Here is an 8,949-nt window from a genome sequence, read left to right as displayed (position 1 = left end):
TTAATAATAGATTTAAGTGAAATCTAGTCTAAATAAGAACTTGAGGGTTTTGGTAAGTGCTACATGCCTGCAGAGGAACGTATTGAGAACAAGATTAAAATTAGTGAAAGAAACTGTTATTTTTAGAAGCGGAAAAAACATAACAAATGGAAAGAATCCATCAGTTTTATCACAACCTGTGTGTATATGTCTGGTGCTACATACCTCTAGGCAATGGCCTTGCCGCAGTGGATACACCGGTTCCCGTGAGATCACCGAAGTTAAGCGCTGTCGGGCGTGGCCGGCACTTGGATGGGTAACCATCCAGGCCACCATGCGCTGTTGCCGTTTTTCGGGGTACACTCAGCCTCATGATGCCAATTGAGGAGCTACTCGACCGAATAGTAGCGGCTTCGGTCAAGAATACCATCATAACGACCGGGAGAGCAGTGTGCTGACCCCACGCCCCTCCTATCCGCATCCTCTCCTGAGGATGACACGGCGGTCGGTTGGTCCTGTTAGGCCACTCGTGGCCTGAAGGTGGAATGCTAGTGCCTACATACCTCTGGCAACCTATCAAGGACTTATCATATCCATACCATGCAGAATCACTACTGTATTCCATTACAAAGGCAGACAAAATTATTAACGCTTTTGCGGGCGCATTTTTTGTAGCAACTTAGCAAAGATAATTTTTTTGCTATCCTATTAGAACTGTGATCAACTGACCATATGTATTTTTTGATAAATTTATTTTGTGATTCAGGACCAAAAACTACTCCCACGATAAATATAAACTGATTGTTGTAGCAGTTTTCATACACCAAGTGCAGTGTACTACTACAAGATGTTAGGCATAGACAGAGGTCATAAGATGTATTCCCAAAAACTTTGGGATACCCTGAAGTTGGTGGTAAGTATGCTTCCCAAGGACCACAAATGACAGATTAATTTTGTGATAAGTATACTTCCCAAGCCCCTTCCAGAAACTACTTTTTTGGTAACTTCACTTCCTAAGAACTATTAAAACACTGTTGTTTGGTGGGATATATACTTTCCACAAATCTGAGGGCTATATTTCACAACAAACAGAAACTACAGCTGGTGCAGTGGACTGCTATTAGATGCCAGGAGTGTATAGAAATGGGAACACTTATTTCCTTAAATGATGCAAAGAAATGCATTTAGTGGGGAGCACAAGAAATGGTTACTTAGCAAGTTTTGGCTCATTAGAGTATCTCTGGTTTACATTTTGAACTGGTTTCTATTGATTATTTCTGATGAATATTGCTCACATAAATCCTATTCTGTACCCATAATATCAGGAAAATTGTATATAATTATATAAGATTTATGCTTTTGCAGCGGCTCAGATTTCAAACTTTCCTGCACTGTCATGCCTTGCAGAATCTTTTTACTGTTGCCTCTGTTGCTGCTTCAGTGATGGGGACATTGTGTGATGTCCTCATACCTCTTAATTATCTCTTTCTTTGAATTTATTGATTCTCTGAATCTCTGATTTGTCATCTTGACATGTTGCATTTGGATCTGATGAATAAAGTCACTGTTTGTCTATCGTGTATGTGTTTTGGCGTTCCTACAGTTGAGGTTGTCATAATGGCATAGAAGACATGGTTATTTCCTGCCCAGTGTGGACTTTAAACTTTTGTTCTCTTTCTCAAGTTCCACTACTTACCTCACTTCACACAGTTTCACTCTTATAGCAGAGACACAAATGAATTTTGCAATTCAAGTGAGGATAATATGCGGTCGTGGCACAGGTGTATTTCATTTCAGATTTATGACTGCCATAACAGCAGATGAAAGTTGACTGTATCCATGTGTGGAAATTATATAATGGACTGTACAGGATGTCCATCTTGCTAGTCTATCTGCAAGTCATATAAGTCCATACATTAGTTAATTTTTTTGTCTAAGGCTGTGTTCTTCCTGCAGGTGGAATCATGATGGGCTGTGCTTGGTTAGATTACACAATAGCTATAAAGCTGTCAGTGGCTCAGAAAGGAGCTCGATACGCAGCAACAAAAAAGATTTTTTCCCAGTGACATAAAATGACTGACAGATAAATTTCAGTGTATCACTACTTACATGAGTAAAATTAAAGATTATAGGCTCACTCTCATTAAACTTAAGCCAGTGAGCTGTATAGTACTGCACAAAAGGCCAACATTTAGTCATGCTCATACACAATGAACACAAACTCAGTCCACAGCATTTTGGTGTCATTAAACTTAAACCAGTGAGCTGTTTAGTACTGCAGAAAAGGCCAACATTTAGTCATGCTCATACACAATGAACACTAACTCAGTCCACAGCATTTTGATGACAATCATGCAAACGATCTATGGTTAGTGAACAAGGCTGCTGGTCATGATTCACCAATTTTTGGGGTCCAATGACATTGAAGTGATGTTGCAGATAGCATCTCCAAGAGTTGCATGGTCAGGGACAAACTCTTCTAAAGAAAAGCACCAACCATAAAAGAAAATAAAAGTGATGCATTAAATATTATTAAGAGTGACTGAGAGCTCCACTAAAGGCCAGCATGTGATATGTTTGGGGGCTATGTAGGTTCTAAATTAAAGGGTTACAATAGTCATGTACAAATTATAGTACAGTTCAAAGTGACAGAAGTGAAAGGGTTACAATAGTCATGTACAAATTACAGTACAGTTCAAAGTGACAGAAGTGAAAGGGTTACAATAGTCATGTACAAATTATAGTACAGTTCAAAGTGACAGAAGTGATGCACCAGGATACTATGAGAAATTTCAACTTTCCGTCTAAGTATATTCAGCCAGCTCCAATAATTCAGCTTCTAAGCACTACCATTCTGTCAGATGAATCAACATGTCTACATCTAGATCAGCACTACACAAGCCACCTGACAGTGTGTGGCAGAGGGTACCTCCAGTACCACTAACTGATACCCCCTTCAGCATTCCACTCACAACTGGCACTTGGGAAGAATGATTGTAGGTAAGCCACTCTATTAGCTTCAATGTCTTGAATTTTCTTGCCATGGCCATTTCACAAGGTGTTTGTGGGAGATTGTAATATGTTGTCCAACTCTTCACGGAAAGCACTCTCTTGAAATTTCAGAAGTAAACATCTCCGTGATGCATGATGCCTCCCTTGTAGCATCTGCCTCTTGAGTTTGTTGAGTATTTCTGTAACATTCTTACACTGACCAAACAATGCCCTGAGGAAATTCACTGCTCTATATTGTATCCTCTCTATCTCTTCTTTCAGCCCTATCTAGTAAGGGTCCATATTGATGAACAGTACTCAAGAATTGGTTGAACAAGCACAATGTAAGCCACTTCCTTCGTGGATGAGTTACATTTCCTTAAAATTATTCCTATGAATCTCAGTCTGGCATCTGCTTTTCCTACTATTTGTTTTATGTGGTCTCTCAACTCAAGGCTGCTCTGGATAGTTACTCCTATGTATTTTATGGTCGATACAATTTCCAGCAATTTGTCATCAATAGTGTAATTGTACAGTAGTTGATTTTTTTTCCTATATATGCCCAATATGTTACATTTATTTATGTTTAGGTCAACTGTCAGCACCTCCACCACCCATCAACCCGTGTAGGTAATTCTGCAAATTGATATTGTTTTCTGGCATTACTGCTTTCTTATAGGCAGTCTTAAAGAGCTTCCAACACCTTCTTCTATATCATTTATATACATTGAAAACAGTAACTGTCTTATCACACTTTCTTTGGGTACTCCAGAAATATCCTCTACATCCATCTATTTTGTTGCATTGAGATCTGCACTGGATCTTGGATCTAGTTGCAAATCTGGTCCAATATTTAGTAAGCTCATATTTTTTTCACTAAACAAACAGCAGTCCAAGATGGTGTAAAATGTCTTCCTGAAGTCAAGGAACATGGCGTCAACGTTAGTGCCATTGCCTACAGTGCTACAGATCTCATGGAGGAAAAGAGCAAGCTGCATTTTGAGGATCTCTGTTTCCTTAATCCATGTCAATTTTTATAGAGGAGATTTTGGTTCTCCAAAAACATCATAATTCTTGTGCATAAAACATGCTCTGTAATTCTACAACAGATTAATGTCACAATGTAGACCTAGACCCTTCTTGAGTAGAGGAATGACCTGCTCTTCTTTTTCCACTCAATAGGTACCCTTCACTGCTCCCACAAACTTGATAAATTGCTGTTACAAGAATAGCAAGTCCTTTCACATAACCTTTATAGAGTCTTACAGGTATATCACGTGGTCCTGATGCATTTCCACTACTAAACAATTGTAGTTGCTTTTCTATTCCACAAACAGTTTTCCCAATATCTGCCATTTTGACATAAGTATGACTATTAAAAGGAGGGACCATACTATGGTCTTCTGCAGTGACACAGTTTTAGAAGACAGAATTCAGTATTTTAACCTCCTCTCTTTTTATCTTCCGTTTTGGTGACATTATGGTCAATGAGTGACAGAATAGTGATTGTATGTAAGACTGAAACCTCTAAGGGCTTTTAATCAGATCAGTTCACAAAATTATAATTTCAAAGCCATTTAACACTTGTGTCATTGCTCTCCTTATGCTCATTTTTGCTTCGTTCAGCTTTTGTTTGTCAGCTGGGTTTGACTTCTCTTGAATCTGGGCTGATGCTCTCTTTTATTTATGTAGCAGTGTTCTAACCTGGGTATTAATATTAAACTGCAGCATCCTTCCATGCCTTAGTGTCCCGATTGTTTTTGCAGCAGGCAGGATACAAATAATATCAGGCCTCTCCACTATTGACCCAACTGGGACAAAAGGGAATACAAATCCAGATCCTTTGTTCTGCAGATATGAAACATACACTTCCTCTTTCCCAGCAGTATTCACAACTTGGCCAACATAATATTTAAAAGTCTCCTTGGTGGCAAAATGAACCAAAACAAAATCACCAGACCTCACTTCTTCCTCAGCTGTCAACATTTGTAAGGCTTGGGCTTAATCATCATCTCTTTCACAATATCCCTCATCCAGCATAGTGGAAGAAAGGGTTTCCAATTCACTGTCTGTATCATCACAAATTTTGTTTTTTGCAGAGATCTTCATCTCCTTCTTGCTCTGGAACAAAGTCTTCTTTAAAGCTGGTCTTATTTAATACACCACTACTGCTTCCAATTCATCTTTGATTGGGTTACTAGTGTAAACTGCAGATTTCCTTGGCCTCAATTTTCCTTCTCGCCTTGTGGCTTTTGGGAAAGGTCAACAGTCTTCAGGAAGTGAAAGGTGGAGAATCACACAAATTTGCAGGTGCCACAGGAGTGGGAGGGGGGGGGGGGGGGGCACAACTTGACATAGAGGCTGCTGGCTGCTCAGTTACTTTCAATGGCCAAAAATCATCTTCAGTGAATGCCAACCTATTAAGTGGTCAGAATCCAGGCACCTTAAAGCCAGATGCGATATTTTTTTGGGGTAAATGAAAGTGGAAATGCTATCCCACAAACCATAGCGCTCACTGAAATAATGACTGGGCGACCAGGTTGCATTCTCATCCAGTCAGCCATTGCTGTTCTTAGCTATCCCTTAAATGGCCCAAACATAGAGATATGTAGTGGCTGCATCCTGTGGGAACAATATGGTGGGAATGTCAGCAGAATGATTCCAGCATCTTTGGCTATGCAGATAACATCAATCCTGATGTGACTTGCATGATTTTCCAGAAGTATGAGGAGGCGATTGTCTTTCGAACAGCTCATCTGCTTAGCTACATGCTTCAAAACTTCAAGGAATAATTCAATAGTCATGTATCCAGATTTGTTGGCAAATCCAATACTACCATTTGGCACACCGTCCAGAAATTTGTATTTCATATGGACTCATTGAACAATGAACACTGCCGGTATGGCCATCCCTAAGGCTGAACAGAAAGCACACTGGTGACATTCTCACCTCTCTCTTGTGATGCCACCATTCCCACTTACTTCTTACCATGTTCTGCAATAACCTTAGGAAGCTACATTATGGTAGGAATGCCACACTCATCCAAGTTCAATATCCTGTCTAGAATGAACTTAAATTGTCAAAGAAAAGGCTAACATTTGCTTTGTTAAATGCTGCATCCCTTGCAAAGCTTGTATTTTCAGGTCTACAAAGAGATAGCTTCTGTTGCCTTTGTAAAAATCCATACAACCAGTCCTTTCCTGCCTTATGCCTTACATCTCAGCTCCTGGGGTAACTTCTTTTTTGCAGTTTTTTAGCATACATATACGCCAGTTCACGTGCTTGGTTGTATGTCAGTCCATAATATAAATTCTATGCCTTCATGGAGTATTGAGCTAGTAATTTCTCTTGAGGATCTGTAAAAACCTTGTGAACTCTGTATTTGGACTCTGTTGTATTAAGTGTTTGAATTTTTTCATCTGAATTTCCAGAACCACTTCCATCACATGGACCTGAAAAAAGTATATAATATAATCAGCCACAATTTATGGAACAGAAAAGGATTTATGCAGTTACACAACTGTATCTGTTATTTGTCTAAGACAGTTGGTTTACAAAGAACAATAGAATTATTATATGGTGGCATAGTTGTTTGGAAACTCACTTGGATGGATCTAAATGCTTTCAGCAGCATATTTCTTACGTTACGCGTTTCTGTAGCATAGAATTCTTTAATTCAAATTTCTCTGCAGTTCATCGAATACTCCCCTTTTCGAACAAAACTTCTTTTACTGCTTTCTGAACTTTTTCTTCGTCAATATTAGCCCTATCACTTTTCTGGATATATGTCCTCACCATCTACAATATAGATAATTTACTAAAATCATTTATAAACATAAAATCATGAAACTAAAAGTTGGCCTCTGTTCTAAACCAGGACTGGGGTAACAGTGGACACCATCCACACTTGCCCCTCATCAAGTGTCTGCACTTGCCCCAGGGGGCCATTTTGGAAATGAAATAAAATTGCAGCAAATGTGTTGTGTTTAGATGAAACATTACACAAGTAAAAGTTAGGGAAATCTTAATAAATTTATAAACCACAACTGATATTATGTTTAGTACTAACCTTTTGGAGTAAACTGGAAATTTGTTTATGACAAATTGAATAGAAGGGCAGAAATCGAATTTTCACTTCTCTTGCTTGCAACAATAACCAGACTGGCACCAAATTTTGTTTGATTGTTTACTGCAACATACAGAACTACCAACGTGAACATACAAAATTTCCAAAGATCATTTCACTGAAATAATTCTGTGTCCACTCTTACCCCATGTCCACTCTCCCCTATAATGTTTTTTTTTAAAAAAAAAAGTGTCATTATTCCATCCTGTATTTTCCATTGTTTCATCTTGCTAAGCAAACATATTTCCCTACCTTTCTTAACATCCTTTGTAACACCCATAGTCATAGTTACTATCACTGCCTTGTGATCACTAATGGCCTCCTCTCTGTTAACTGATTTGATAATTTCAGGCTTGTTCATTGCTAGGAGGCCTAAGATGGAGTCAGAAAAGACATTCACAATAGTGTCACATGAATGTCTGTCTCTAGCACCAGTTGAAATCTGTACATGGGATGTAGAAGTTGCCTCCTATTGCAATGCAGGAATATTAATAACTATATTCTGCAAGTTCTCTCTTAAGTGTTCTACCACTACAGCTTCTGACCCAGGTTGTCTATAAAATCATCCAATTACCATTTTTGGCCAACCTTTCATGCTTAACTTCTCTCAGATTAATTCAAATTCAGAATCCATGATCACCCCTTTAGATATTATTAAACTTTTTACTGCAGTTAATGCCCCATCACAATTAGTGACTCACCTATTCTTACAATAAATATTCCAATCTGAACTTAGGATTTTGTTGCTATTCACTTCCAATTTCAACATACTTTCTGTTCTCTAATATTGTCTGGGCAATAAACCTTCAATTAATGATCTAATTCTGGAACCTTTCCTTGGATGCTCCAACAGTTTATTCATACCATATTAATTTTTTCTGTGTCTTTCCTGTGAGGACGACCACTCTCTGAGAGCATTGTGGCTGATGTATCTTCAATTTTGGCAAGCAATTTGTCTCTGACCTCAAGGATGGTTTCCTCAAGCCTAAAAAATACCCATGTGCACACCATGCATACTCCAATACCCTAATAGCCATTTCCTGCCTGTAGTGCACACCTGACCAATTAAGGGGAGACCTGCAGTTCTCAGGTCAAGAAATTTGCATCCAGTAACATCACAGAATAGTCTGAGCATAGCAGAGGTCAATAAATTTGCATCCCATAACACCATAGAATAGTCTGAGCCTCTGGTTTAGACCTTGCACTTTGCTCCAAACCAGAGGAGCACGTGCAATGCTAGTTGCCTTCACCAAATCAACCATCCTCTGAAGGGAACTGAGGATGGCCTCAGAACTTGAATGGCAGGCATCATTTGTGCTGATATGTGCCACTATTTGCAGCTGGTTCCATGCAGCACACTCATCGATAACCACTGGCACAGTCTCCACGTCCCAGACGAGACTCCCCCCCCAAGCAAACATACCGAGTGGCCCTGCCTTCTATTACTTTAAGGAGCTCCATTACCAGCCTAATGTCAGAGCTCCCAATGACTAACATACCGCTCTCTGCACTTATCCAGAGTGGGCAAAAAATCGGCTGCTGACCTAGCAGGAGAGGCATCCTATGCTAACTCAGAAGTATTATCAACACTAAGCAACATCTTGTACCTGTTGCTGAGGCATAAGGAGCCAGCCAAGTGCCCCATTCCCTCTTCTGCCTTCTGCCCCCTGACAAGTGAACCCACCAGTGTCCACCACCCACTCTCAAGTGGAGACAGACCAGTCAGATGTTGCGTATCGGAGGATGCAATGACAACCATGTCACCAGGGGATTGCAATGGCACCAAAGATGTTGTAGGTCTCATCAATGGCATGCTGATGTCACTGCAGCTTCAAGCAGTAGCCAGAAGCCTA

At 39.6% G+C, this 8,949-nt stretch overlaps 1 pseudogene; it reads left to right on the top strand.

Annotated features, from left to right (window-relative positions):
• Positions 1–209: 209 nt before the first annotated feature.
• On the top strand, positions 210–327 carry LOC126095431 (5S ribosomal RNA; annotated as a pseudogene).
• Positions 328–8,949: the final 8,622 nt, after the last annotated feature.

This window comes from Schistocerca cancellata, chromosome 1 (assembly GCF_023864275.1).
Source record: "Schistocerca cancellata isolate TAMUIC-IGC-003103 chromosome 1, iqSchCanc2.1, whole genome shotgun sequence".
Taxonomy (NCBI): domain Eukaryota; kingdom Metazoa; phylum Arthropoda; class Insecta; order Orthoptera; family Acrididae; genus Schistocerca; species Schistocerca cancellata.
The sequence above is the reverse complement of the archived record's forward strand: the minus strand, read 5'-3'. Positions and strand labels throughout refer to the sequence as shown.